Raw genomic sequence first — 24,610 nt, 5'->3', positions numbered from 1 at the left:
GTAGAAAATAGTAAAAATAAAGTAAAACCATGGAATGAATAGGTGTGTCCAAACGTTTGACTGGTACTCTATGTAAACTAGTTATTTCTATATTTCATTCTTAAATACATTTGCAAAATTTTCTACACACTTTGTCATGATGATATATTGTGTGTAGATGACTGAGAGAAGACAATCTATACAGGCTGTAACACAACAAAATTGTGGGATAAGTCAAAATTGTGGGATAAGTCAAGTGGTACAGTATGAATACTTTCTGAAGGCACTGTATATGAAAATACATGTCCTTGATGCTTACTGATCATGAAAGCATGCAGTTACTTGCTGTATAACTCTGATGAAAGAGGTAAATGTGGAATAATCAGAAATGTGTAGTTCTGAATATGTTCTTCAAAAGGTGATGATATTAAAGCCGAATAGTTATAATATTTATTTACCAATCCCTTGCCAACGACATGTAGTTGTCAATGGTCTTAGCGGAGCTGGGGGTCTCCTCGCTCCCCCAGCAGCCAAATCGAATGCTCTGCACCATAGTTGGACGTTTTAATGATAATGACCTACTGATATCACAAATGTATTATTTGTATGTTTCTTTATAACAAATTTCGTTTTTTGTTACATTTGAGTGTGTAAAACCCAGCAGTACTACTAATTTCTCTAATTTCTTTAATCATAATAAGAGAACATGTAGGCAGCAGTTTACTCAACATGATCTTCTAGTAAGTTTGTACCGTGTGGCTAAATCTCTCAAATGTTCCAAGCTATTGCAGACATGGACAGACATATTTCAATTGAACAGATAACAATTCAAAAGCACCAACAATACATGTTAGCCTCTAGAGATCATTTCTGGCATTGTTTGACCTCAGTTTCCGGAGACACTCAGTGCCTTTGATGCAGCGAAGTCATTGATATAGCTAGGTGTGTAAACGATGTGATGGAATGCGTGCTGCTCGAAGAAATCAGCCCTATAGGAGCACTGGAGGACTGTGAAGCTTCACAGAGCAAGGGGCAGGGGGGGGGGCAAAGATGATATCTTAATCAATTACCAAAACAGGAAATGCATGCAGCAAGGCCTGTATCATACAGCCACACATTTCCACTTGACAAAACAACTAAATATTGTTCAGTATACAATTCTGTTGGGGCAGGTTTCTAACTCTCTAAGTGCTGACCTGTCAGTTGCGGGATTGGGTTGTCCATAGAAGAGAGGGATCAGAGAATGATGAATAAATATATAAATAAGGAGTGGATTTGGCTTTGGGCCCAGTTTGGCTATGCACAGATAGGTTTGAGAAAAAGAAATTATGACGTTTTGTCCCACGATTGAGCTTTGATTGGCTGCAGACATAACCCACTGGGCACACCACGTCATTTAATTGTGGAACTTTGGGTAATATTTGGTTGAGACGTTGATCAATAAGATTTCAACCTTTATTCACCCACTCAAAAAAGACAGCCAGAAGTTTGTTGAATTCCCAATGTGTTATCGCTATGCTTTCAACCGTCTAAAAGCACAACCAAATGTCAATGGAAAAACATTGTCGGATTTTTGGTTTAGTCGTCATCTAAATGTGTCATCACTTCGCTTACAACAATTTAAAGCACAAAAAGTTCAAATGGGATCACAATGTCAGATATTTTCTATTTACACAACAACTTAATGTTTTATAACTGTGCTTCATCTAATAGCCCCACCTAATGACCTCAATTGAAGTGGATATTCCATGAAAAGTACACAGTGCAAGTGATCAATATTGTTTAAGATTCTGCACAGATTATTAGAGGAATTGTGAAGATCTCCACATGCCTGTGACCTTTGCATGCTATCTTGTTAATCCAAGATGGCGTAGCAGTCGGACGTGTCTTTGTCCTTGTCCTGTCCCGTGTAAATAGTCTTCGTATTTTTCGTATACATTTCGTATATATTTTAATTTCACTTTCCATCTAGGAACTGAATATACATTCCTACATTCCGCCTCACCCAATGTGGTACGGACCTGCTATTTTTTTTATACTTTAGAACCGTAACCCCAATCAGAAGCTAGCCAGATAACTAGCTACTAGCTAGTAGTCAGTTAGCCACTGCTGCGGTCTTCACCCTCAACTCGGACACAGCCAGCTTCAATATCGGGCCAATACCTGCCAGTCTGCAAGCGCGATATCAACCCAGAGCATATAGGACTGCTTTTTCTCTACCACATCACCGGATTCCTGACGCAAGCTCTGGACAATTACACCGTATCATCACAGCTAGCTAGCTGCAACCGAGTGGCTACTACTGGCTAACACCTCTGTCCCGAAGCAAGCACCAGTTAGCCTTGAGCTAGCCTCGAGCTAGGCCCATCTGCCGGCTAGCTGAAGAGGTCTACCAGCGAATTCTTGGGCTACAATACCAGCTACAAGCTAATTTAGCCATTTTTTTGCCGCTGCTAGTAGCTTTTACCTTCTGCACAGACACCAGCCCTGTTATTAGCCTGGATATTACTCACCAATTTACCAGCATCGGACTGTCTCTCGACAACAACGCCGGATTCCTGCCGTAATCCCTGAGCCACTACTTCTGATCCTCACAGCTAGCTTGCAGCTAGCGCCACTGCCACGAAGCTAGCACCAGTTAGCAAACACAATTCTACAATTCACAACCTCTCTTTCGCCATCGCCATCTGGCTTGGATTCTCTGTCGACACGACCACGTCTGAGCAGACCCCCTCCGTCTGAGCAGACCACCCCCCGGGCTACTAACTTTAAACGCCGCGTGCTAGCTTAGTGGAGGCCTCCCTGCTCCATCTACGGCTGCCCCCTGGACACTATGATCACTTGGCTACATAGCTGATGCATGCTTGACTGTCCATTAATTCACGGTACTCCATTCTGTTTATTTGTGTTTTATCTGTCGGCTCTGTGCTTTAACTCAGGATCTGTGTGTAGTTAATCCGACCCTCTCTGCCTAGTCGTCGCCATTTTTACCTGTTGTTGCTGTGTTAGACTAGCACCCTGTTATTGCTGCTGTTATCTTACCTGTTGTTTTAGCTAGCTCTCCCAATCAAGACCTGCAATCACTTTATGCCTTATTGTATGTCTCTCTCAAATATCAATATGCCTTGCATACTGTTGTTCAGGCTAGTTATCATTATCATTGTTTGGTTTGCAATGGACCCTGTAGTTCCACTCTCCGTACCTCTGATACCTCCTTGGTCCCACCCCCCACACATGCGGTGACCTCACCCATTGAGACCAGCATGTCCAGAGATACAACCTCTCTTATCATCACCCAGTGCCTGGGCTTGCCTCCGCTGTACCCACGCCCCACCATACCCCTGTCTGCACATTATGCCCAGAATCTATTCTACCACGCCCATAAATCTGCTCCTTTTATTCTTTGTCCCCAACGCTCTAGGCGACCAGTTTTGATAGCCTTTAGCCGCACCCTCATCCTACTACTCCTCTGTTCCTCGGGTGATGTGGAGGTAAACCCAGGCCCTGCATGTCCCCAGTCACCCTCATTTGTTGACTTCTGTGATCGAAAAAGCCTTGGCCTCATGCATGTCAACATCAGAAGCCTCCTCCCTAAGTTTGCCTTACTCACCGCTTTAGCACACTCTGCCAACCCTGATGTCCTTGCCGTGTCCGAATCCTGGCTTAGGAAGGCCACCAAAAATTCTGAGATTTCCATACCCAACTATAACACTTTCCGTCAAGATAGAACTGCCAAAGGGGGAGGAGTTGCAATCTACTGCAGAGATAGCCTGCAAAGTTCTGTCATACTTTCCAGGTCTATGCCCAAACAGTTCGAACTTCTAATTTTAAAAATTAATCTCTCCAGAAATAAGTCTCTCACTGTTGCCGCCTGCTACCGACCCCCCTCAGCTCCCAGCTGTGCCCTGGACACCATCTGTGAATTGATCGCTCCCCATCTAGCTTCAGAGTTTGTTCTGTTAGGTGACCTAAACTGGGATATGCTTAACACCCCGGCAGTCCTACAATCCAAGCTTGATGCCCTCAATCTCACACAAATCATCAAGGAACCCACCAGGTACAACCCTAAATCCGTAAACATGGGCACCCTAATAGACATGATCCTGACCAACCTGCCCTCCAAATACACCTCTGCTGTCTTCAATCAAGATCTCAGCGATCACTGCCTCATTGCCTGTATCCGCCACGGGTCCGCGGTCAAACGACCACCCCTCATCACTGTCAAACGCTCCCTAAAACACTTCTGCGAGCAGGCCTTTCTAATCGACCTGGCCCGGGTACCCTGGAAGGACATTGACCTCATCCCGTCAGTTGAGGATGCCTGGTCATTCTTTAAATGTTACTTCCTCACCATATTAGACAAGCATGCTCCGTTCAAAAAATGCAGAACCAAGAACAGATATAGCCCTTGGTTCACTCCAGACCTGACTGCCCTCGACCAGCACAAAAACATCCTGTGGCGAACTGCAATAGCATCGAAGAGCCCCCGCGATATGCAACTGTTCAGGGAAGTCAGGAACCAATACACGCAGTCAGTCAGGAAAGCAAAGGCCAGCTTTTTCAAGCAGAAATTTGCATCCTGTAGCTCTAACTCCAAAAAGTTCTGGGATACTGTAAAGTCCATGGAGAACAAGAGCACCTCCTCCCAGCTGCCCACTGCACTGAGGCTAGGTAACACGGTCACCACAGATAAATCCGTGATAATCGAAGACTTCAACAAGCATTTCTCAATGGCTGGCCATGCCTTCCTCCTGGCGACTCCAACCTTGGCCAACAGCCCCGCCCCCCCCGCTGCTACTCGCCCAAGCCTCCCCAGCTTCTCCTTTACCCAAATCCAGATAGCAGATGTTCTGAAAGAGCTGGAAAACCTGGACCCATACAAATCAGCTGGGCTTGACAATCTGGACCCCCTATTTCTGAAACTGTCCGCCGCCATTGTCGCACCCCCTATCACCAGCCTGTTCAACCTCTCCTTCGTATCATCTGAGATCCCCAAGGATTGGAAAGCTGCCGCGGTCATCCCCCTCTTCAAAGGGGGAGACACCCTGGACCCAAACTGTTACAGACCTATATCCATCCTGCCCTGCCTATCTAAGGTCTTCGAAAGCCAAGTCAACAAACAGATCACTGACCATCTCGAATCCCACCGTACCTTCTCCGCTGTGCAATCCGGTTTCCGAGCCGGTCATGGGTGCACCTCAGCCACGCTCAAGGTACTAAACGATATCATAACCGCCATCGATAAAAGACATTACTGTGCAGCCGTCTTCATCGACCTGGCCAAGGCTTTCGACTCTGTCAATCACCATATTCTTATTGGCAGACTCAGTAGCCTCGGTTTTTCTAATGACTGCCTTGCCTGGTTCACCAACTACTTTGCAGACAGAGTTCAGTGTGTCAAATCGGAGGGCATGTTGTCCGGTCCTCTGGCAGTCTCTATGGGGATACCACAGGGTTCAATTCTCGGGCCGACTCTTTTCTCTGTATACATCAATGATGTTGCTCTTGCTGCGGGCGATTCCCTGATCCACCTCTACGCAGACGACACCATTCTATATACTTCCGGCCCTTCCTTGGACACTGTGCTATCTAACCTCCAAACGAGCTTCAATGCCATACAACACTCCTTCCGTGGCCTCCAACTGCTCTTAAACGCTAGTAAAACCAAATGCATGCTTTTCAACCGTTCGCTGCCTGCACCCGCACGCCCGACTAGCATCACCACCCTGGACGGTTCCGACCTAGAATATGTGGACATCTATAAGTACCTAGGTGTCTGGCTAGACTGCAAACTCTCCTTCCAGACTCATATCAAACATCTCCAATCCAAAATCAAAGCAAGAATCGGCTTTCTATTCCGCAACAAAGCCTCCTTCACTCACGCCGCCAAACTTACCCTAGTAAAACTGACTATCCTACCGATCCTCGACTTCGGCGATGTCATCTACAAAATAGCTTCCAATACTCTACTCAGCAAACTGGATGCAGTTTATCACAGTGCCATTCGTTTTGTTACTAAAGCACCTTATACGACCCACCACTGCGACCTGTATGCCCTAGTCGGCTGGCCCTCGCTACATGTTCGTCGTCAGACCCACTGGCTCCAGGTCATCTACAAGGCTATGCTAGGTAAAGTGCCGCCTTATCTCAGTTCACTGGTCACGATGGCTACACCCACCCGCAACACGCGCTCCAGCAGGTGTATCTCACTGATCATCCCTAAAGCCAAAACCTCATTTGGACGCCTTTCCTTCCAGTTCTCTGCTGCCTGCGACTGGAACGAATTGCAAAAATCTCTGAAGTTGGAGACTTTTATCTCCCTCAACAACTTTAAAAATCTGCTATCCGAGCAGCTAACCGATCGCTGCAGCTGTACATAGTCCATCTGTAAACTACCCACCCAATTTACCTACCTCACCCCCCATACTGCTTTTATTTATTTACTTTTCTGCTCTTTTGCACACCAGTATCTCTTCTTGCACATGATCATCTGATGATTTATCACTCCAGTGTTAATCTGCTAAATTGTAATTATTCGATTTATTGCCTACCTCATGCCTTTTGCACACATTGTATATAGATTCTCTTTTTTCTACCATGTTATTGACTTGTTTATTGTTTACTCCATGTGTAACTCTGTGTTGTCTGTTCACACTGCTATGCTTTATCTTGGCCAGGTCGCAGTTGCAAATGAGAACTTGTTCTCAACTAGCCTACCTGGTTAAATAAAGGTGAAATAAAAAATAGAAAAAAAATAAAATAAAATCTTGAACATGCATGCTTTCTATGATTACATAAAAAGACATTTAGTAAAAGTAATCTCAAAATGTGGCTATGGATGTGTTATTCATTTTAAGGCTGGATAAATACTGTTAGATAAGTTTGTAAGATCGCCTTAACTTTAGGCTATTAACTATATTTCGAAAGTAATATTGAATTGTTTTTGGTTGACAACGCAACGAAATATCAACATTTAAAAGAGATGTAATCTAATACTTGGATAATTTCATCAGAGCCTCTGGCTTATTATTATTATTATTACTATTGGATAGAAAACACTCTCAAGTTTCTAAAACCGTTTGAATTATATCTGTGAGTAAAACAGAACTCATTTTGCAGCAAACTTCCTGACAGGAAGTGAAAAATCTGAAATCGAGGCTCTGTTCCAGGGCCTTCCTATTCAATTGCTTGAAATCTATGGATATACATGCACTTCATACACCTTCCACTAGATGTCAACAGGCAGTGGGAGGTGGAATGGGGTGTCTAGCTTGATCTGAGGTCAAACAAGAGCTCTTGGAATGACGTGACCACAATTTCCTTTGTCTACCAAGGCGCGGGAAGGACATCAGCATTGGCTTCTGAAAAGCGTTCGGTATAGACGGCTAATATCTCCGGCTTTGATTTTATTTGATACATGTGATAATATCATCGTAAAGTATGTTTTTCCAATCGAGTTTTATCAGATTATTCAACGTTTATCGGGAGTTTTGGAGTTTTGCGTTGTTTGCATCGAGAGAAGATGGACATCTTCGCGCCACTTGGCTAGCTATGGTTGCTAATTCGACAGGAGAAGAGGACATTCTAAAACCAAACAACGATTTATTCTAGACCAAGGACTCCTTGTACAAGATTCTGATGGAAGCTCAGCAAAAGTAGAAACCATTTATGATGTTATTTCGTATTTCTGTGGAAAATGTTTAGTCCTATTTTCCGCCCTTATTGCGGGCGCTGTCTCGCTATAACGTAAGCTGTTTGTTATGGTAAAGTTATTTTTAAAAATCTAACACGGCGATTGCATTAAGAACTAGTGTATCTTTCATTTGCTGTCCAACATGTATTTTTTAGTAAAGTTTATGATGAGTTCTTTGGTCAGATTAGGTGACTGTCCAAAATATCTCCGGATAATTTGGTGAATCGATGCTACATATTCACAACGTATAACCACGGTTTGCAGCTCAAAATATGCACATTTTCGAACAAAACATAAGTGTATTGTGTAACATGATGTTATAAGACTGTCATCTGATGAAGTTGGTCAAGGTTAGTGATTAATTTTATATCTTTTGCTGGTTTTTGCGAATGCTATCTATGCGGTGAATAAATGCCGTTGTGTGTTTGACTATTGTGGTAAGCTAATATAATGCTATATTGTGTTTTCGCTGTAAAACACTTAAAAAATCTGAAATATTGGCTGGATTCACAAGATGTTTATCTTTCATTTGCTGTACACCATGTATTTTTCATAAATGTTTTATGATGAGTATTTAGTTATTTCACGTTGCTCTCTGTAATTATTCTGGCTGCTTCGGTGCTATTTGTGTTTGTAGCTGCAATGTAAAACTATGATTTATACCTCAAATATGCACATTTTCGAACAAAACATAGATTTTTTGTATAACATGTTATAAGACTGTCATCTGATGAAGTTGTTTCTTGGTTAGTGACTAATTATATCTCTATTTCGTCGGTTTTGTGATAGCTACCTATGCGGTAAAAAAATGGTGAAAATATGCGGTTGAGTCTTTTGCTATTATGGTTAGCTAATAGAAATACATATTGTGTTTTTGCTGTAAAACATTTTAAAAATAGGAAATGATGGCTGGATTCACAAGATGTGTATCTTTCATTTGCTGTATTGGACTTGTGATTTCATGATATTTATATGCTAGTATTTACTTGTGGCGCTATGCTAGGCTATGCTAGTCAGCTTTTTACTGATGAGGATGCTCCCGGATCAGGGATGGTGATGAAGTAGAGGTTAAAGCATAAGTCACATCTCCTTCAAATGTTGATATATGGTTGCATTGACAACTAAACATAATTCAATATCTAATTTGTCTATAAATTCATATTTGATATATTGGATTCATGTTTCCATCTCAACCAAAAAGCTAAGTTAAAGAATAAGACAAAATCAAATCAAACTTTAAATAAATGTTTAAATAAAGTTTGATTTGATTTAGTGTTATTCTTTAAATTTAATTGTTGGTTGAAATGGAGATGAGAATCAAACATATTAAATTATTAACTTGAAGATTTTAAATCAACCAAAGCTTGACACTCTAGGCCTATATATACTGTCTATTTTTAGCTTATTGATGAGCTTTGAGGGCACTATGGTGTTGAACGCTGAGCTGTAGTCAATGAATAGCATTCTCACATAGGTGTTCCTTTTGTCCAGGTGGGAAAGAGAAGTGTGGAGTGCAATAGAGATTGAATCATCTGTGAAGCTGTTGGAGCGGTATGCAAATTGGAGTGGGTCTAGGGTTTCTGGGATAATGGTGTTTATGTGAGCCATGCCCAGCCTTTCAAAGCACTTCATGGCTACAGATGGTAGTCATTTAGTCATTTAGGCAGGTTACCTTAGTGTTCTTGGGCACAGGCACTATGGTGGTCTGCTTAAAACATATTGGTATTACAGACTCAGACGTGGAGAGGTTGAAAATGTCAGTGAAGACACTTGCCAGTTAGTCAGTGCATGCTCGCAGTACACGTCCTGGTAATCCGTCTGGCCCTGCGGCCTTGTGAATGTTAACCTGTTTAAAGGTCTTAATCACATCTGCTGCGGAGAGCGTGATCACACAGTCTTCCAGAACAGCTGGTGCTCTCATGCATTGTTCAGTGTTATTTGCATCGAAGCGAGCATAGAAGTAGTTTAGATTGTCTGGTAGGCTCGTGTCACTGAGCAGCTCTCGGCTGTGCTTCCCTTTGTAGTCTGTATTGGTTTGCCAGCCCTGCCACATCCAACGAGCGTCAGAGCCAGTGTAGTACGATTCAATCTTAGTCCTGTATTGACGCGTTGCCTGTTTGATGGTTCGTCGGAGGGCATAGCTGGATTTCTTATAAGCTCCAGGTTAGAGTCCCGCTCCTTGAAAGCGGCAGCTCTAGCCTTTAGCTCGGTACGGATGTTGCCTGTATTCCATGGCTCCTGGTTGGGGTATGTACGTACGGTCACTCTGAGGATGACGTCATCGATGCACTTATTGATGAAGCCAATGACTGATGTTGTGTACTCCTCAATGCCATCGGAGGAATCCCGGAACTTATTCCAGTCTTGTAGCAAAACAATCCTGTAGCTTAGCATCTGCTTCATCTGACCACTTTTTTATTGATCTAGTCACTGGTGCTCCCTGCTTTAAATTAAGGCTGTAACAAAACAAAATGATTTCTTGATTTATCTTTAATTTGGGCTATTTTGAGGGAGTGTACCAGCAAAGTTGTTGCTACGGTGGCTCAAGAGGGACAAACAACAATTTTATTGCCGCTTTTTTCTAGATTTTCAAGCAAAGGTCTTTATGGAGTATATGTGACTCACCCCCTGGATTCGGTCTTATGTGGCATTGAAATGGTGTTTATTACATTTGACAAATGTAGAGACTCAGAGCTACAAAATGGTATAGCATTCACTGCATTTGAGAAAAAATGGGAAAGTAATTCTGCTTTTAAAGTTGATCAACTTGTAAACTCACTTTTGAGAAAATGGCCTTTGAATGTTTTGGTATCTAGTGAAGAGATCTTCTTTGTCTACACCCATTCAGCATCGTTCACACCCTCTTAAGCTTTAGCCCCACCAATCTCGTTTCACTCTCGGAGCGTACAGTTGACGCTCTGGCCGATGATTGGATAACATGGAAACAGCCTAACCAGCTCTGCTGGCAACAATTTCAGTACGCTTTTTTTTCAGACGTTTACTGACTAACGAGCTCAAATAGACAGAAGCCTTCTTTATGGCAGACCAATTCGAACTCATCTTTCGGCATGTCCAGACCACTCATTATCTCAACCAATCATGGCTAGTGGGAAGGCTGCTCGCTTTTTCTGTGGCTTAACCAACAAGGCTCGTAATTTAACAATTGTATTCGTATTTACAGATGGCATACAAGTTTGTTATTAAGACACATGAAAGTTCACATGTTCGAGAAGGCATTTCGGCCCAAAAACACATTTTGATAAAGAAAAAAAAAGTATGTTCAAACGGCTCTCCTGTGTAGTCGTGACTTGCGACATACACCTAGTTTCCTGAATTGGGTCAAATATGAGCACAGATGTTCGCTTCGGCTAGCCAAGTTCTGCTAGGAGCAAACCGAACCTACTGTATGTAAAAGCCCACCTTTAGCGTTAGACGCCATGATTAACCATTTTGGGGCAAATTTTGTTAGTGGCACAAAAATTAAACTACTAAAACTTGCATCGGTGCATAAGTTAAATAGATCTTCTCCATCTCCGCAACCTAGTGTTTGGGTAGGTAGATCGCAATACTGTCACCTGAACACTCGCCTGAAGGCTCATTACTTCCACCTCAGCATGAATCAGAGGTCACATGACCTCCTGCTTGACCCTGAGGAACAAACCAAACATGCCTGGTCCCAAATCTGTTTCTGTTACCAAATTGTGATGATAACCATAGGATTTGGCAAGACCGATCTGGAACCAGGCTAAACCAAACACATCGTCCTGTGTATAATCCACCTTCATCCCTGTGTTTGAATACCACTCTCCACCCATACATGTTTCTGTACATTGGGTGATGGAGTGGGCTGGCAGGCATGACCTTCTAATCCCAGTTTAAGGGATGCTACTGGTCCAAGGACAGAATAAATGGCTGATGAGGAGACATTGTAGTGGCTGTAATGACAAATTAGACTTGCTGCTGTCTTGTCCAACATGACGAATAAGGCAGTTAGGGAGACCGGGCTAGGCCTATATAGTTGAGTGCAGTGCCTGTCTGTGCTGTGCAGGGGATACTTCATCTCTTGAGCCTTTTAGTCTAATGCCTTTCTGCTCTGACTGACATTCAGGCTAGCAGCCTCCACTGGCAAGCACAACAGTAAGGACACTCTGACCATTCATGACACAGCACCAAACAACACTCAACCCAGAGATGAGAGTGAACACGTCCTAGCAACAGCATACAGTGCCTTCAGAGAGAATTCAGACCGATTGACTTTTTCCAAATTTTGTTACATTACAGCCTTATTCTAAAATGTATTAAATCGTTTTTTTCCCCTCATCAATCGATACACAATACACCATAATGACGAAGCAAAAACGGGTATTAGAACTTGTTGATAAAAAAATAAAAAAAATAAAAAATGAAATATCACATTTACATAAATATTCAAACCCTTCACTCAGTACTTTGTTGAAGCACCTTTGGCAGCGATTAGAGCATTGAGTCTTCTTGGGTATGACACTACAAGCTTGGCACACCTGTATTTGTAGAGTTTCTCCCATTCTTCTCTGCAGATCCTCTCAAGCTCTGCCAGGTTGGATGGGGAGCGTTGCTGAACAGCTATTTTCAGGTCTCTCCAGAGACGTTAGATCGGGTTTAAGTCCGGGCTCTGGCTGGGCCACTCAAGGACATTCAGAGACTTGGCCCGAAGCCAATCCTACATTGTCTTGGCTGTCTGCTTAGGGTCGTTGTACTGTTGGAAGGGGAACCTTTGCCTCAGTCTGAGGTCCTGAGAGCTCTGGAGCAGGTTTTCATCAAGGATCTCTCTACACTTTGCTCCATTCATCTTTTCCTCGATCCTGGCTAGTCTCCCAGTCCCCGCTGCTGAAAATCCCCCCCACAGCATGATGCTGCCACCACCATGCTTCGCCATAGGGATGGTGCCAGGTTTCATCCAGAGGTGACACTTGGCATTAAGATAATCTTGTTTCTCATGGTCTGAGAGTCTTTAGGTGCCTTTTGGAAAACTCCAAGCAGGCTGTCATGTGCCTTTTACTGAGAAGTGGCTTCCGTCTGGCCACTCTACCACAAGGGCCCGATTGGCCCGAGTGCGGCATAGATGGTTGTCCTTCTGGAAGGTTCTCCCATCTCCACAGAGGATCTCCAGAGCTTTGTCAGAGTGGCCATCAGGTTTCTTGGCCACCTCCCTGACTAAGGCCCTTCTCCCCAATCGCTCAGTTTGACTGGGCGGCCAGCTCCAAGTAGAGTCTTGGTGGTTCCAAACGTCTTCAATTTAAGAATGATGGAGGCAACTGTGTTCTTGGGCTCTTCAATGCTGCAGAAATGGTTTGGTACCCTTCGCCAGATCTGTGCCTTGACACAATCCTGTTACATAAGTTTCAGACCGTTTGATATGAGACTCGAAATTGAGCTCAGGTGCATCCTGTCTCCATTGATCATCCTCGAGATGATTCTACAACTCAATTGATTGGATATGATTTGGAAAGGCACACACCTGTCTATATAAGGTCCCACAGTTAATAGTGCATGTCAGAGCAAAAACCAAGCCTTGAGGCTAAAGGAATTGTCCGTAGAGCTCAGAGACAGGATTTTTTATATTTAAGACATTTTCCCAAAAGTTTTAAAACCTGTTTTCGCTTCGTCATTGTGGGGTATTGTATGTAGATACTGAGGATTTGTATTTATTTAATCTATTTTAGAATAAGGCTGTAATGTAACAAAATGTGGAAAAAGTAATGGTGTCTGAATACTTCCCGAAGCCATTGTATATCTTTACAGCACATAACACTTTAGAGAGTTAAAATGAAGGGAGGATGTCATCACTGCACTATCACTAATATACACCATGGTAAATAATTTGTGCCAATGCACAAGAGCTCAGCTTTGACAAACTGCTTAGCAATGTGGAACACGAAATGCAGTGTATAGATATAAAAAGGCTCCTTAAGGTGGCTACATTTAAAAAAAATGTTAATGGGGTAGATCAGCTTTAATTTTGCAGAAAGATTGTAGCTTCCATCAATGTAACTGTCTGCATCATTTCCAATCCCCCATATTATGTTTTGTAAATATATACAAATATATATATGAGATTACATTTTCGATTAACTGAAAGTGAGATGTTGTAATCTGAATAAAGGGAAAAAGGCCATTCCTGAACATTCGGTGAGACATTCTTACTAATTTACTAACCAGTTTGGATTTAAGGACAACTTTTGTATGACTGAAGCCTTTAGTGAGAGGTCTAATGCTTTAATATTTAATCTGCCCATATTAATTATACAAATAGGCCCGTTTAATTTTGTCTGGCTTGCCGTTCCAAATGAAATGAAAGATTTTTTGATCATTTAAAACAAGTCGCTAGGTGTAGGTAAGGCAATAAGCAAATAGGTACAGTTGAAGTTTACATACACTTAGGTTGGAGTCATTCAAACTTGTTTTCAAACCACTCCACAAATTTCTTGTTAACAAACTATAGTTTTGGCAAGTCGGTTAGGACATCTACTTTGTGCATGACACAAGTCATTTTTCCAACAATTGTTAACAGACAGATTATTTCACTTATAATTCACTGTATCACAATTCCAGTGGGTCAGTAGTTTACAGACACTTACTTGACTGTGCCTTTAAACAGCGAGGAACATTCCAGAAAATTATGTCATGGTTTTAGAAGCTTCTGATAAGCTAATTGACATAATTTGAGTCAATTGGAGGTTACCTGTGGATGTATTTCAAGGCCTACCTTCAAACTCAGTGCCTCTTTGCTTGACATCATGGGAAAATAAATCAGCCAAGACCTCAGACCTCCACAAGCCTGGTTGATCCTTGGGAGCAATTTGCAAATGCCTGAAGGTACCACGTTCATCTGTACAAACAATAGTACGCAAGTATAAACACCATGGGGCCACGCAGCCGTCAAACCGATCAGGAAGGAGACGCATTCTGTCTCCTAGAGATGAACGTACTTTGGTGTGAAAAGGGCAAATCAATCCCAGAACAGCAGCAAAGGACCTTGTGAAGATGCTGAAGGAAACAGGTACAAAAGTGTCTATATCCAGGGTAAAACAAGTCCTATTTCGACATAACCTGAAAGGTCACTTAGCAAGGAAGAAGCCACTGCTCCAAAACCGCCATAAAAAAGCCAGACTACGGTTTGCAACTACACATGGGGACAAAGATCGTACTTTTTGGAGAAATGTCCTCTGGTCTGATGAAACAAAAATAGAACTGTTTGGCCATAATGACCATCTTTTACCTCTTTGGGCTAGGGGGCAGTATTTTGACGTCTGGATGACAAGCGTGCCCAAAGTGAACTGCCTGTTACTGTCACGATCGTCTTGCGGTGAGAGAGAGGACCAAGGCGCAGCGTGTGAAAAATACATCTTCTCTTTATTTTAGAAGATGAACAAACGAAACAAAACAACAAACAGACGAACGTGAAGCTAAGAAAGAACTAAGTGCACACATGCAACATAGAACATAGACAATTACCCACAAAACCCAAATGCCTATGGCTGCCTTAAATATGGCTCTCAATCAGAGACAATAAACCACAGCTGCCTCTAATTGAGAACCAATCTAGGCAGCCATAGACATACAAACACATAGACAAGACACTGACCCATTAAACGTACAAACCCCTAGACAAACCAAAACACATACATTCCCCATGTCACACCCTGACCTAACTAAAATAATAATGAAAACAAAGTTAACTAAGGCCAGGGTGTGACAGTTACTCAGGTCCAGAAGCTAGGATATGCATATAGGTATTGGTAGATTTGGATAGAAAACAATCTAAAGTTTCTAAAAGTGTTAAAATAATGTCTGTGAGTATAACAGAACTGATATGGCAGGCAAAAACCCGAGGACCAACCATCCAGAAAAAAAAGTTCATTCCAACATTGATTCCAATGGCTGTCATTTTTAATATGAATGGAAAACATCCCAGATTGCAGTTCCTAGGGCTTCCACTAGATGTCAACAGTCTTTAGAAAGAGTGTCCGGGCTTGTTTTTGGAAGAATGAGATAGAATTTGTAGTTTTTCTAAGTGGCACCCATTTTAGCTGTAGTGTTTGTACGCTTACTGGCGAATGCGCATACTTTGTTGTTTATCTGCGGTAATGACAATAACGATTCTACGTCTTAATTTGTATTGTTTATTTACATATTAGGGTACCTGAGGTTTGACTATAAATGTTGTTTGACTTGTTTGGAGAAGTTTATTGGTAACGTTTGGGATTCATTTTGTATGCATTTTGAAGGAGGGAAACAGGTGGATTATTGAATGAAGCACGCCAGCTAAACTGAGTTTTTGGGGATATAAAGAAGGACTTTATCGAAAAAAACGACCATTTGCGATGTAGCTGGGACATTTTGGAGTGCCAACAGAAGAAGATCTTCAGAGGTAAGTGATTTATTTTATCGCTATTTCTGACTTTCGTGGCGCATCTTCCTGGTCGGAAAATGTTTTTAATGCTTTTGTGTGCTGGGCGCTGTCCTCAGATAATCGCATGGTGTGCTTTCGCCGTAAAGCCTATTTGAAATCTGACACAGTGGCTGGATTAACAAGAAGTTAAGCTTTTAACTGATCTATGACACTTGTATTTTCATGAATGTTAAATATTACTATTTCTGTCATTTGGATTTCGCGCTCTGCAATTTCACCGGAAGTTGTCGAAATGGGACGCTAGCGGCCCACTGATCCGCAAGAAGTTAAGTTTGGATGAAAAAAGGGGGAGGCTTGCAAGCCGAAGAACACCATCCCAACTATGAAGCACGGAGGTGGCAGCATCATGTTGTGGGGGTGCTTTGCTGCAGGAGGGACTGGTGCACTACACAAAATAGATGGCATCATGAGGTAGGAAAATTATGTGGATATATTGAAGCAACATCTCAAGACATCAGTCAGGAAGTTAAAGCTTGGTCGCAAATGGGTCTTCCAAATGGACAATGACCCCAAGCATACTTCCAAAGTTGTGGAAAAATGGCTTAAGGACAACAATGTCAATGTATTGGAGTGGCCATCACAAAGCCCTGCCCTCAATCCTATAGAACATTTGTGGCCAGAACTGAAAAAGCGTGTGCGAGCAAGGAGGCCTGCAAACCTGACTCAGTTACACCAGCTCTGGGAAGCTTGTGGGAAGCTTGTGGAAGGCTACCTGAAATGTTTGACCCAAGTTAAGGTGTGAGTTTAAGGTAAACTTCCGACTTCAACTCTATATTACGATATGACTAAAGAGTTAATCAGGGGGATTTTTCCACAAATAGACAGGTATTTTTCTTTCCATAGTAGCAAGTTCTTTCTATAAAAATGTATTGCAGCGAGATCATTTCTTTTGAATACCAAGTATGTCCACATCACCGTCAGACCGTTTTATTGGTAAACTACACAAGTTGTATTTTTTTGTGTTCCAATAAGTAATATAGTATACTTATCATAATTTGGTTGTAATCCAGAGTGGTTAGAAAAAGTATCTAAGATCCTTGGCGGAATCTAAATTGTGGATTTAAATGAAAACATGAATCATCAGCGTACAATGACACCTTTGCTTTTAAGCCGTGGCTTTCTAACCCCTTGCTATTATTGTTGGATCTGATTTTAAAGCTAACATTTCGATCGCCATAATACAGTAAATAGACATGCCGATAGTGGACAACCTTGTTTTACTCCTCTTGACAGTTTAATACTTTCTGAGAAGTAGCCATTATTTACTATTTTACACCTAGGGTTACAATGCATAACTTTAACCCATTGTATGAGAGAATCTCCAAAATTGAAATATTCCAGGCATTTATGTATAAATTCCAGTCAGCAGGCCTGGTATCCCAGATTTTTCATAGTGTTATATTGTTTCCAGTACTTGTCTATTATTATCTTCAACCTATCGTCAGTGTAAAAAACTGATTAGGATGAATAATATCCAACAATACCTTTTAATTACAGAATATGCGCTATGCATTTTGCTAAATGGCCTAGATAATTCCCTCCCCCCCCTGTTTTAGTAATAATTATTAAATCAGACCTTCTTGTTGAGCATCTGATCATCAAAAATGTTTATAGGAGTGGTTAAAACATACTAATATCGGTCCTCTTGTCACGTCCTGACCATAGTGCTTATGTGTTTTGCTTGTTTTAGTGTTGGTCAGGACGTGAGCTGGGTGGGCATTCTATGTTGTGTGTCTAGTTTGTCTGTTTCTGTGTTCAGCCTAATATGGTTCTCAATCAGAGGCAGCTGTCAATCGTTGTCCCTGATTGAGAATCATATATAGGTGGCTTGTTTTGTGTTGGGGATTGTGGGTGGTTGTCTTCTGTCTTTGTGTTCTGCACCAGATAGGACTGTTTCGGTTTTCACATTTCTTGTTTTGTTGTTTGTAGTGTTCTAATATATTCTTTGTTAAATCATGTTGAACACTAGCCGCGCTGCGTTTTGGTCCTCTCCTTCATCCCAGGAAGAAAACCGTTACACCTCTGAGTACATAAAAAAGGTTTGGTATACCTCAACTGGTATGCCATCCAGCCCTGGAGTTTTCCCGGACTTAAAGGCTTTAATTGCATCAAGAAGTTCCTCTTCTGTAATTTGGCCTTCACATGAGTCTTTCTGTACAGATGTTAATTTTACATTATAAATAGAAAAAAATCCATACTATGACTTCGGTTAGTGGAAATGGAGGAGACTGAAACGAAAGCATATGTTTAAAGTACTTTGCGTACTCTTTCAAAATATTGAATGGTGAATCATGGGTGACTATGTAATTTGTAAGAAGTTTCTGTAAATTATTTTTGGTAGCATTTCTAAGTTGAAAATGTAAAAAGTATTTGGTGCATTTTCCCCAATATTCCATCCAGTTCACTTTATTTTTATAATATATTACACTTTATCTTTCTTGAATAAGTTCCTCCATTTCTTTTTGTTTTTCCTCTAACATATTCTGTGCCTCTATGGTACAGTTTGTATTGCTATATATCTGTATTGTTAGTCCTTTTATTTCCTTTGCTAATATGGACCCTTTTGACCTAAATTGCTTTTGTTTTAGAGATGAGTATTGAATTGCATGGCCACTAAAGTCACATTTAAAAGTGTCCAATACAATAAAGGGATCTGCTCTACCTACTATGTTATGTTGAAAAAAGTCAGTTATAAATTCTTCTGTCGTAGATAAAAGCTATCATCCAATAGGCTTTCATTAAATGTCCAATATTCTCGCCCAAGTGAAAATTCTGTAAGAGTAATGTATATGACAAATATTTGATGGACCAGCGATGTTGTCACTCTTTTGAAATGCATGCTAAGTTTTAGAACATGACCGATAATTCATATTTAGCCAAATGTTTGCTATCAGATGACGCTACTCTTTTTATTTGTTCCAACCATGCTATAACAAAAACACATTAATTCAAGGGGGTATACATAAGGCCTTTAATAATACCCTTTATGAAACCAGTCATCACACCTTCATGGGTGTTGCGTTATCAAAAGTGTTATAAATGCCTTATTTACAGCATGAATTTACACCATCAATGAAAGTGTTAACTCACTATAACTTGGTATATGGACATTGTGGGTATGCCTGTAGCTGAAAAGCTTGTGAATTCATTTTTGTTGTCCCATCTTACACCTGATATCAGGCTTGTTGGCCAGCATTTTTGTAGTAATTGTGTGTGTGTCCCTGTGGTTGGTGTTGTGGTTTAAAACTGTAATGCTATTTTCATGATTTTAGTGCTAAGCACACCAAGCAGTCTTTACATGTCCCATGGCGATGCTATTGTTTCCTTCTGCTGACGGGCCTATAAAATTCTCTGAAATATATTTGGCAAAACAAAGTGGCAGTAACCTCTTTCTCTGACAGGTTAAGAGTCTGCCAGTCAGGAGTGCAAGCTGGGTGGGAGGAAAGGGAAGGGGTGGGTGTAGAGAGGCAGAGAGTAAGAGAGAGAGGAGATGAAGAAAACAACAGTGATAGAGTGAGGTTATAGTGATAAAACAAGAATGACAAATATGACGAGAAAGATGAAGAGATAGGCCTCAGGCGTGCCTCCCTCTATGTCACCCCCCAATCCCACACACACACACACACACACACACACACACACACACACACACACACACACACACACACACACACACACACACACACACACACACACACACACACACACACACACACACACACACACACACACACACATAGTCCTATCACTCAGCTCCTCAGTCATACCACACAGCAGTGCATGCGTTGAGCTCTCTGTACTGTGCGTCCCAGTGTACTGTGCAGGCAGCTAAGGATGGGGCTTAGTGTGCGTCAGCCAGAAGCATGGCGACATATGTGCCATTATTTATAGCCAGCAGATCCTCTGAGAGGCCCAGCCCAGGGGCTGCTTAGAGAGGTGTTATTTGAGAGCCCAAAGACCTGTCTGCCTGGGCGCCATCCAACCCAACACGCAGGACATTTCACAATGAATAGTGAAGATCTTCTTGAAAAATTAAGTAATTCAATTCAATTCAATTGATCAAAAATGACAACTGCATAAGGAATCAAGTATACTTATGACAGTGGTTGTAATGTAGTCAGTTGAAGACAATTATAAGAATACGTGACTGTTTACAGAACTGCTGTATTTACAGTGTATACACAGAGGCTCCCAAGATACAGATGGGGAGGAGGGGATGGATTCATATATGAGTTAGCAATACAGATGTTGCGCGATAAAGAAAATCGGTTCCTTGATGGTTGCAAGTATATTGAATGTTTTGCAGTAAAGATACAAGGCACAAATTCAATGTTGCCTACGTTAAATGTAAACAAAACTCACGTGGGGTACCTAATATGTGATAACCAAGAGATTAGCAGTTTGATTGGGCTAAGGCCAGCATTTGTTTTACACACAAGGCAGCATACATTTTAAAATGACGGAATCTGGCTCTGGTCTTATTGGCTGTCACTTATCGGTTAACCTCTCCACCACATCATGGTGATTTGAGCTAGGATCTCCATGCATGTGTCACCAAGGGTTTGGAGTGTGCTTGTGGGTTGTCTGGTGTAAAATGGTTCATGCTAAGTCAATTAGAGGCACGCCTCTAATCCCTGTGAGGCAAACGCCATCTCTTCAAACAGCAGACAGTGGGTTCGCAGTAAGCACAATAGCAAGGTTCCCTTTCCTTCTGTATGGCCTGACGTGATGTTGTAGTGAGCTCTGGCCATGAACAGCTAGCACCGCCAGGGAAGGAGTTAGTGTTCCTGCATGCACAGTACAGGTATTAAAGCTATTGTTGGCCCTGTATTCGCAGGGCTTTCTTCCCTCTGTAAAACACTTCACACATACTGTACTGACCAACCCATCTGTGAACTGACACACACAGCTCTGGCAGGACTGAGAATCTAGGAGCAGTGCCACAACTATCTTAGAAGCAGAACTGGCGGCTTGGAGAACATGTTGTGGAAGGTGCTCATTATTTTTCTTCACACATTCTTGAACTTGCGGCTGCAGGGCGTTTGGCAGGAGAGTCAAGGTCATCAACTAGATACTGGACACAGAAGCATGCCAATAGTGCCGAAGAGTTCATCTGACTCTGGGGAAGTAGATAAAGGGACTCATTGCCAGAATCCGAAAGTATCCCTTTGATTCTTAAGAGTCTAAGACATTGGAGGGGAGGGTCACAAAAGTCTGAAGCCCAAACGGTTCGGACGCTACAAGCAGAAGTTGGCACTTCGACGGTGCCGACTTCAGACGAGTCCCGTGGGACTTGTAGTTTCTAGGCCAAACTGTTCAGACGCTACAGAGGTGTTCGCGAGAAGAACAATTTTCGGGATTTCTCATGGTGTTACAAACATTGAGGTGGCTCGGCCACCTTCCACCGCAGATTATCCCTTGGCAGAGGATAAAAACTGACAGTGAAGTGATCCAATGTGTAGAACTTCTAATTTATTTAAAATTTGATCTAAATAGATGTATAGTTGGTGTTGTAAAAATCCATACCGGTATGTGGAGCCATACCTTAAAATACAATATATCGGCCAGCCCTAAAACCTTCACGAAAAAACACATTAGAATGATACAAATTGGACAAATGACTTGTGGCATGTGCAGGCATGGGCATGTGCAAATTGTACAAATGACTTTAATTGCATAAGCGCTTCAAATGGAGAGTAAAAAGAATGGGCTACATCAATACCCAACACATTTTTTGGTATTTCTTTTCAATGGTGCTCTTTCCATCCACACCACTAAATGGAACCCATCCTATTCAGGATGACTGCACACTTTGAATCAGATTACTTTCCCAGAAGTACTTCAATATGTGAAATAGGGAGTCCTTTTCAAGAACTAGTGAATACTAGGGCTACTCTGCAAGTACCATAAACACAGTATCCAGGAGTGTTCCTTTCCCAAGTTGACTAATCCTATTTAATAGATTGATGAAAGGTAACCAGACATTCCAGCCATGCAAGCAGTTCACTCTTTAGTCTGGGTCACATGTGTATTATGCATTCATGCACAGGAGAGTGCAAAATTGGTTAATATGTTAAGGTCAGATATGGCTCCAAATTGTTAATATGCCCAGATAGTCAGTAACATGCATTTAGAAATGTTCGTTAGTCATGCAATAACTGCCGTTCATCTGCACTGGGGTCATACTAAGATAATAATAATGTCCAATTTCATTCTCCCTTCATATGTCCCCTAAAAACGTATACTTGTATCTTTGCCTTTCTATTAAATAATCGAAAATCTGAATGAATATGGGTATTGTTATCTTACATTCGGGTTTGATCATGGGTGTTGAATATTAGTTAATGTTTCAGGCTACAATAGCCTATCCATGGGGCATGGATGCGACTAGGGTAGGGGCGCGGGTGAAAAATGATATAATGCAGAAGTATATCCTAAACAACAACAAGAGTAATTCCATCTAACATCAAAATATTTAGCCAATAATGGCACCATGATTTGCCACAAACTAATAGAAAATGTTGATGATAATGTACTATGCATAAGGGCATGAGAAAGTATGTTTAGACAAATGAATGGACTTTTCAATGTGCCATTCTAACGACTTGATAATGATGAAACCTCACCCAAAACGGACAGGTGATTTTCTTACCATTCATGGCAGGCGTTTGTCCATCGTGTATTCTACCAAGGAGATGTTGCATCTTCGGCGTTCTTTTTTTCACTTCACCATTATTCCAAAATCGTTTTTAATTTCCAATATAGGCTAGCCTACTGATCGCAATCCCGACCTTTTTCCATCACCGGCTCGCTCTGTGGATAGTGCGCGTTCCAAAGCGACTCACTCAGTGCGAGACAACCTCTCCAGTCTCTCAGCAGTTTGAAAGACGGGCACTATATTGGTGCAGCGAAACTGGTCAAATGTAGGCTATGTTGAGTTAATTCAATCAAACTCGAACGCTCACTCAATTTTACTGTAAGCCTATATTTCTGATCTATCGTAATTCGTCCTTACTTGAATCGATTTCCATTCTTCCTTAAGATACTTGAAAATGGCACAGGATTAAAAGCATACAAGGACAAATTAATTATAACAATAGCCTACTGTTCAATTCAGAATTAGTTGATTTTTGGCAAAACACATATACCGGATAATTTTGCGCTCCGAGCAAAACCTTGTAGAAACGAGTAGCCTAATCCTCTGCAACAATCACACAAGCTGTACACCGCGGCACAGAGGGGATAACGCAGAGCAGCAGATAGCTGGTTGAGGTATTTAGGTGGCACGACCAGCCTGCGTCTCGGTAACCGCAGGAGAGAGACAGGCAGTGAGAGACTGGGAGGAAGCGCTCATTCGCTAGTATAACACTATTATAGTCAGGGTTCCATCTAAACTTTGACCAACATTGACCGCATATTGCGCTTTATCGTCCTCTTTGTCGCACATTCAATCTAACGACATTTTTTACAGCCTAATGAAATGATAAGTGGGTCTATAGGCGCGCATTCAGAAGATGATGCCAAATGCCTTGGTTGAAATGTCACATTTGGAGTCATAGTTAAAACATTAAGCCTAGATATTTGAATATAAAATATATTTAAGTGATTCAAGATTGAACATGCTTGCATTTAACAGCCAAATACTAAGTGATTTTCGGTCCTCCGTAAAATTGCGAGGGCGACACACAGGCCACTTGCAAAAGTCTGAGTCAGAGTTTTGCAATATCATTTCACATGCCACTTGCTTTATTTGTGTTAATTTCATGTTTTCAAATGACCCAGTTTAATTATTTATACCCTCAATCATAATGTTATTCTTTCATAAATACACACAGAAAAAAAACGTTATATATAGTGCCAAATAAGGGTTATTTGGCTTGTAGGCTAACCATAGCAGATTGTGTTGCTATACAGAACCCTTTTTGTAAGGTCCTATAAAGAACCATGTTCATAAGGTTCTAACTGGAACGTTTACGGTGCTATAAAGAACTGTTCCCTAAGGTTCTATAAAGAACCATAACAAAGGCCATTTTATTTGTTCTTTATAGAACATTCATGGGGAATGGTTCTATATTTTTATTTATTTAACTAGGCAAGTCAGTTAGGAACAAATTCTTATTTACAATGATGGCCTACCCTGGCCAAACCCGGACGACGCTGGGCCAATTGTTCCCCGCCCTATGGGACACCCTATGAGATGTGATGCAGGCTGGATTTGAACCAAGTACTGTCGTGACACGTCGTGCACTGAGATGCAGTGCTTTAAAATGCTGCCCCACTCAGGAGCCCAATCTCAAAGGCTCTACAAACAACCTTTTCAAGAACAATTACAGTTTTTTTTTATTCTGGTTTGCCATGCTATTTGTTAATATTCCATAGGTGTTAATATTGTATTAATTGACAAGTTGATTAAGGTTTGCTAGCTCTGGGACAGCTGATTTGATCAACATTTCTCAATTGAAGCAAGGCCTACAAGACAGCAGAAC

At 41.6% G+C, this 24,610-nt stretch overlaps 1 protein-coding gene across 2 annotated transcripts in view; it reads right to left on the bottom strand.

Annotated features, from left to right (window-relative positions):
* Positions 1 to 23,425, bottom strand: part of LOC139556528 (leucine-rich repeat and fibronectin type-III domain-containing protein 2-like) — a 246,877-nt gene extending 223,452 nt beyond the window's left edge. For both annotated transcript variants that reach the window (XM_071370585.1, XM_071370586.1), the window contains exon 1: positions 22,777 to 23,425. The gene's annotated coding sequence lies outside the window, so the exon portion shown is untranslated. The remainder of the gene's footprint in view (positions 1 to 22,776) is intronic.
* Between the last annotated feature and the right edge of the window lie 1,185 nt (positions 23,426 to 24,610).

The sequence above is a fragment of the Salvelinus alpinus genome, chromosome 27 (genome assembly GCF_045679555.1).
Source record: "Salvelinus alpinus chromosome 27, SLU_Salpinus.1, whole genome shotgun sequence".
NCBI classification, from domain to species: domain Eukaryota; kingdom Metazoa; phylum Chordata; class Actinopteri; order Salmoniformes; family Salmonidae; genus Salvelinus; species Salvelinus alpinus.
This window is presented reverse-complemented; position numbering and strand designations above follow the sequence as displayed.